The sequence below is a fragment of the Ochotona princeps genome, unplaced genomic scaffold (genome assembly GCF_030435755.1).
Source record: "Ochotona princeps isolate mOchPri1 unplaced genomic scaffold, mOchPri1.hap1 HAP1_SCAFFOLD_967, whole genome shotgun sequence".
Lineage (NCBI taxonomy): Eukaryota > Metazoa > Chordata > Mammalia > Lagomorpha > Ochotonidae > Ochotona > Ochotona princeps.
In genome coordinates, this window is record NW_026698862.1 from 67715 (window position 1) to 75000 (window position 7286).

Below are 7286 nucleotides of genomic sequence, written 5' to 3' on the forward strand. Positions count from 1 at the left end.
GTGCCCTTCCTGCCCGAGGATTTCTCTGGTGGATTGGGAATGAAAGGCCACTATGCCGACGTGAAGGCCTCACAGGTGGCCTTACCTGACACCTACTTCTCCCTCCATGTTCTGGATCCTGGCCAGGAACCACTCAGCGTGCAACCACTTCTGCTCACAAATTGGAAAGAGAAAGCTGTGTGATGCCCCCTCCTGGGATAGAGAGAGAGAGAGAGAGAGAGAGAGAGAGAGAGAGAGAGAGAGAGAGGTGAAGAGGCCCAATCCCAGCCTGGCTGCTCCCTTTCTCCTTTTCCTCATCTGGACCTTACCTGCAAATGGGGAACAGAGAAGACTGAATTGTTGTCACATTCTCACTAACTCAATTTCAATCTCTCTCTCTCTCTCTCTCTCTCTCTCTCTCTCCCCCTCTTTTCCTCTCTCTCCTTTCACATCCCTAACCTGTTTCCATGGCACATCCTTTCTGTCCCTGAGGAACTTCTTGGGTCTTGCAAGAGCTCACAGGAAGGACAGGCAGACGCAAGGGCGCTGCAGAATAGCTTCACTGGCTTTTCCTCCACTTTCATGTCCCTGTGGCTCCACTTCTGATCTAGCTCCCTGTTTGTGCCCTGGGAAAACAGCGGAGGGTGGTCCAAGTGTACGGGACCCTGCACCTGTGTGGGAGGCCTGGAAGAAACTCCCAGCGCCTGGATTCGGATCGGATCCAGTCAGCTCCGGCCGTGGTTGTGGCCATTTGGGGAGTGCACCGGCGGATGGAAATCTTTCTGTCCGTCTGTCTCTCCTTCTCTCTGCAAATCTGCCTTCCCAATGAAAATAAGTCAACCTCAAGGCCAAATAAATAAATAAAAATAAAACTAGAGAACAGAAAGTGAAAGCAAGACAGTGGGGGATACTGGCATTGTGGCACCGCACACACGCTCAACAGCCTGTCAGCAGACACACTGGCCTTGCCGTATGGGAACACCGATTTCATCTTGTTCCTGGCTCCTGGCTTCGGCCTAGCTTGGCCTCAGCTGCTGTGACACAGGAGGGAGAGAGCCCTTCCACACTTTGTGACAATACCGCCTAGGGAGGGACATCCAGGAGAGACAAGGGTGGAGGAAAGGTCTCTTGGCACATATTGTGGGAACGGACTTGGGGTGAGGCGCTGACTGGGTTGTAGCTGTGTGTGTATAGGGAAATCTTTGCTGTACCAATGTGGTTGGGGACATTGAGATGGACTGAACCGGGTTTCTGATTTTTGTGAGACAGTCTTTCTCTCTCTCTCTCTCTCTCTCTCTCTCTCTCTCTCTCTCTCTCTCTCTCTCTCTCTCTTTCTCTCTCATTACTGGATGAGGTTCCCCGGGAGAGCTGGGCTTGGAAAAACGTGGCCCAAGGGATGAATCTGGAACTGACCCCTGGGCTCGACACTCAGTGTTGTCGTTGTGATCTCTTGTCTTTGCTCTTCCTGCTCCCCCATCCTTCATCTTCCCCGTCCCATCGCAACCCCAACTGACTCCAAACCAGAAACCCCAGCGTGTTTCAAGAATCCACTCGTGCTGTCTGCGCGCCATCTAGTGGCCACAGTATCGGATCGGACAAGAGGCGAAAGCCAAGATGGCGCTGACGGCAGAAGCCAAGATGGCGCCCGCGTCTGAACAAGTCTCGCGAGGCCTCGGGGTGGTGGTCGGCGTGGAGTTTGGGGGGGGAGTCGAGGAAGGAGGAGGGAGGGAGGGAGGGAGGGAGGGAGGGAGAGAGTCGGTCTGGCGCAGGCGCAGTAAGCACAGTCGGGCTTCTGGCTTGCTGGCTGAGCAGTGGCGGCGGTGCCGGCGGTGGGGGGAGGGGGGAGGGGGGAGGGGGCCGCGGCGGCAGAAACCGTCCTTCCGCCGGGCCGGGACTGCACTGTGCGCGCCTCTCTAGGTGCTCCTGCCACGTCCAGGCGGGGGGATCTGTTACCTTCCCAGGGATGTTGCCTTAGTTCTTTCTTCTTGGATCTCTCCATTCCTTTTAGGCTCTGTTTCTCTCTCTCTCTCTCTCTTTCTCTGTTTTGCTCGCCGATTCCCGCTTTCCTCTCTTTCTTTCTTTCGCTTTCTCCTTTTCACTGTCTCCTCTCCTTCTACCACTCCCCTACATCTCCTAGAATTTCACTTGTGACTCCCACCTTTATTTGACAGTCTTCATCCTTACATTCTCTGCCTTCCCCTAGGTTGTTCTTGAGTTGTTTTTTCTCGTTCAATCTTTATAGGCCTTTCTCTCGCGTCCTCATTCTGGATTTATTTTCTTCCCTCATCGGTGTGTGTCTGGCCGTTGTACCTGCGTGTGTGTGTGTGTGTGTGTGTGTGTGTGTGTGTTCTCCCCTAATGTTCCCATTGCTTCCCTTTATGTTGTCTTTCTCTTTTCTTAGTTTTTGTCTTTCTTCTTCTTCTTCTTCTTTTTTTTTTTGTATTCTTACCTTTGCCTTCCTTTCAGTTCTCATTCTCTCCTCCCCCCACCCCCCACCCCCGTTTCTCTCTCCCTTTTCTCTCTCTCTCAATGTCGGTGTTTTCATTTTATTTTCTGTCTGCCTTCTTCCTTTACCTTTGGCTTCCTTGGTCCTTCTTAACTTGTTTCTCTCTTCTCTTTCAATCTATATATGTTTTTCTCTCGCGTCCTCATGCTGGATTTATTATCTTGCCTCATCTGTTTTACTCGTGTGTGTCTGTTTCCCCCCCCCCCCCCAAAATTTTGTTCTATTGTGTCCATTGCTTCCCTTTATGTTGTCTTTCTCCTTTCCTAGTTTTTGGTCTTCCTGGTTTTTTTTTTTTTTCTTTCTTTCTTAGTTTTGCCTTCCTTTCAGTTCTCATTCTCTCTCTTCCCCCCCCCCCCCGTTTCTCTCTCCCTTTTCTCTCTCAATGTCGGTGTTTTATTTTCTGTCTGCCGTTTTCCTTTACCTGTGTGTGACCAAGTCTATCCACCCTTCCCCCAAGACTGTACTGATAGGTCAGATGTATCCTGTCACAGTAGATGCGTGGTCACTTGTCGCTGTCCCGCAGCGATGGACTTGGTGCACGGAGCCAATAATAACACGCGTGGACCCCTGACTGATGGTCAAAAGCCGAGGTTTATTAGTAGCATCAGACTTTATACTCTGAGGGTCATATAGGATAAGGGAGGAAGTGCTGAGCTTATCAACAAAACTATTAATGCTTGTTTGGAACTCCTTTTGTCTTGTATATTCCACCAGGTGTTCTCATATACATATGCAGATGATATCCAATAAGGTATACAAAAGGTAGCCATTTGGTTATTCTCCTCCAAATATTATCCAACCAACTGTAGTCCTGTGCTCACTGACCTTTTCAGGTCACAATGTCCTCCTACAGTCACTCACTACTACAACTCGATTCTCCCCAAGCCACGCGACCTGGTGTTCCATGCATCAACACCGAATGTTAACATTTCACCAGTGACGGTCACGACACAGTTTGGTTCTAAATGAGAGGCAAGGCAAAGCAACCGACCTGGCGGCCGGGACCAGCCAGCACCCCCTGCGAGGGGAGGGAGGGAGGGCGGCAGTGACACACATTTCCCTGCCTATCTCGGCTTCATTGCCTGGCTGCGTGCATCCAGCGTGCTGTCCCTTTGTCCCTTGGTGCTGGCTGTCTGACTCCACCTGGTGGCAGCCGTGCTGTAGCTGTAGAGCATTCTGGAGCCGGCAAGGGCGAGCAAGTGGGTGGAGAGCCCGGGACAGGATGTGACAAAGTCCCCAAGCTGCAGGCGGGAGAGTCCCAGCCCTGCTGGGACCTTGGTGGCTCGTGTGCTGTTCGGAGATTGAGCCTGGAGGCTTGCAAGTGAGCAGGCAGGCAGCTGCGGGGGTGGGTAGGTGTCTGCTCGCTCCCGATTGTAACCGGGCTGGAGTACCGCTAGAGTGCATGGGGTCGACCAGCACACCCTTTATCACTGCCACCGTGCACTAGGGGACTCGATCGGGGCCGTCGGCGGGGCTGCGAGGCCACGGCCACCGGCCCGACACTTGTCGCCTGCACTAGGGGACCCGGTCGGGACCGTTGGTGGGGCTTGAGGCCACGGCCGCCGGCCCAGACGCTTGTCGCCTGCACAAGGGGACCCGGTTGGGGCCGTTGGCGGGGCTGCGAGGCCACGGCCACCGGCCCAGACACTTGTCGCCTGCACTAGGGGACCCGGCCGGGGCCGTTGGCGGGGCTTGAGGCCACGGCCGCCGGCCCAACACTTGTCACCCGCACCCTAGGGGACCTGGTCGGGGCCGTCGGCGGGGCTTGAGGCCACGGCCACCGGCCCGACACTTGTCGCCTGCACTAGGGGACCCGGCCGGGGCCGTTGGCGGGGCTGAGGCCCTGGGCCGCCGGCCCGACACTTGTCACCCGCACCCTAGGGGGACCTGGTCGGGGCCGTCGGCGGGGCTTGAGGCCACGGCCACCGGCCCGACACTTGTCACCCGCCCTCTAGGGGACCCGGTCGCGGCCGTTGGTGGGGCTGTAGAGTTGTTTGCTTTTCTCTAACTCCTGGGGTCGACCAGGTGGCCACAGGAGCATGCCCTGTGGGCGATGGCTGTGTTTTTGGGGACTTGTGACCCGGGCCCCCATCTGAGGGGCGGCTGTGTCCCATAGGTTGTCCCTGTTGTCCCCTGGAAGGGCATTTCTACACCTGCAGTTGTCATTTTGGATCTGCAGGTAGGTGCTGACACGCTGTCTCCTGGTGACTGTCACCGGAAGAGCTGGGCCCCTGGGTTCGCGTCTGGGGCGGTAGGGGGGAGCGCGATGGGCTGCCGGCGGCCTGGCGCTGGACTGCGTTCCCCCTGCCCATCCAGCGCCGAGCTCCCTGCCTGGGTTCGTGCGGGAGCTTGGTGTGCGATCCTGGTTTAGCCCTGCGACGGTGCCACCATCTCCGGCTTAGAATTTGCCCCGAGAGCGGCAGAGGTGAGGCTGGGCGCTGGGTCCTATACCCGTGTCCGTCTTCTGCCGCAGGTGGCCCGCTGCGTGTAGTGGTGGCTGACAGAACCCCCTCAGAACTGAGTCTCAGTGGTCGTCGGCTTTATGCCGCGTGTGCGTGTCAGGCGTTCCTCCGCTGGGGTTGGCCACCGCTGCTGAAGAGGCAAGGGGCTGGCGAGGCTGTCGACGGACCCCCCTGGCAGCTGTCCTCGCTGGGCGTGACCCCCTGTGCCTCGTGTGATGTCATAATCCTAGACCGAGACTTGATCGATGTGGTGATGTGGCGCTCTCCTGGGCCGGGCCTAAGCCGCTTACAGACGAGGGACGGCCATTCATGGCGAATGCTGCCGAGCTGCTCGTTCTGTCTTGCGGGCTCCTGGTTCCTCTTTCCCCTGCCTTGGCGTGGTGGGAGAGGCCAGGGGTGCGGAATCCGGCTCGATCTCCGCTCCCTCTGCCTTGTGCCGCCTGAAGGTGCTGGCGTTGGGGGTCCAGGCGGGGGTCCTCGGACGTGGCGGACACCCTTCGCCCTCTGCCGTGTCGGTGTGTCATGGTGTGTGGGCGGGCCCCGTCCCGCGGTGGTGGTGCGGGGCTTGTCTGGCAGAGTCTGACCCTGCTCAGCTCTCTGCGGTGCTCCTGGAGCGGTCCAGGTCGTTTGCCTCTCAGGCGCCTGGAACCGAGTGGTGCCGTCGCTCCTTCACTGCCCCGGTGTGCTCTCTCCCGGGTGTGCCGTCGCAGCCTCGCTGGCGTGTGCTGCTTGGTGCGTGGGAGTCCCTGGGGGGTCGAGGCGGTAAGGAAGAGGTAGCGTGGGTGCAGCGCAGGCCCGTCGCCGCCGCTGCTGCTGCCGCCTGTGGCCTTGCTTGGCCGCTGGTGTCCCCTGCGCGTCTCTGGGGGCAGGTGGCTTCCTTTCCTCTACCGCAGACCCCTCCGCCCGGCTTCGGGGCTCGCCCCGCGGGTTGGGTGTTGCTCCCTCGAAGGGCCCTCTCGGCCTGGTGAGAGGTGCGCTCGGGGTTGGTGGGGTGCGGCCCACCTTCGGTGAGAAAAGCCTTCTCTAGCGATCCGACAGGGACGTGCCTTACGTGATGGGGTGCCGTATCCCCCGCTTGTCGCCGTTCCTTCCCTCCTGGTGTGTGTCGGTAGCCACGCTGCTGACGACGCGGATGGCTCGGGTTCGTTGTGCGTTAGGTGGCGATGGTCGCTCGTTCCCTCCGCCCTCCCCTCGGGGAGTGTGTGGGGGTTACGCGTGGGCTCTTCCGGCCCCCTTCCGCTGGGGGCCGGACGCTGCCTCTCGCACCTCTACCTCGCCGTGGCCCGTGCCTCCCCCCTCTGGGTCGGGGGAGGGTCCCGCTGGGCCGGGCCGGGTGTGTCCCGGTGCCTGCTGTGGGCCTGACGGAGGGGCTCCTGTGGTCGCTCGCACGCACGCACGCGGTGTGCGTGTGTCGCCTCCGGTGTGTGGCCTTCCGCTTGCCACCTGGGGCCCTGGGGTTGTGTGTGGCTTTGTCCCGTGCTGCCCCTGTGGCCCTGGTGTGGGGTGGCTCTGCTCGCTTCCCGCCCTGGGCTTGCCGTTGGCCCGCTGGCCGGTCACCGCCGGCGAGGGTGGTGCGGTGGGGCCACGGGTTTGGGCCTGTTGGGTCTCCCCTCGGCCGCGTCGGCCTTGGGAGCGTTCCTGCGGGGTTGCGGCCCTCGGGACCGGGGCCCGGATGTTGGCGGATGGAGGCCGGGATCCGGCAGCAGGTAGGCGCCCGGCGTGTGGGCGTTGGCGGTGTCGCGTTGGGGGCCCCGGTGGGGGGGCCTCAGGCGCGCGTCGGGGAACGCGTGGGGGTCGCTGGAGGCGGGCTCCGGTGTCCCAGGCGTGTCACGGGACCGCCCGGGTGTGGGCGGTGGCATCCCGTGTCTGTTTTCCGGGAGGGACCCGGCTTTCGTTGGCCCGAGGTGTTCCCTCGTGGCTCCCCGTCGCGCTTCTGGTGCCTCTCCCCCGTGGTCTCATGCCACCCCCCCCATATAGGTACCCCCCTCGCCGCCCGCTGCGGCCTCGTGTCGCTGGCGTGTGGCGTTGAGCGCTCTTTGGGGTCGGGGGTCGGTTGGCTGCGACGTGTGTGGCCTGCGGTGTGCGGGGGCTGGCGTTTCCCCTCATCGTCGGCGGTGTGTGCGCGTGAGGGGTGGCTGAGTCGCACGGTGGTCCCCGGCTGTGTGTGGTTTGTGCCTGGCTGCCTCCCCCCTCCCCCATGTGGGACCGCCCTTGCGCTTGGAGAGCGCTGGCGGTGAGATCCCGCGTGGTGTGGGGGCCGGGTGCGTCGTCTGGCCGCCATCCGGTTCGGCCGACCGTCCGTGTGGAGGAGGCCCTCCTCCGCCGCGCCCCTTCGCGCT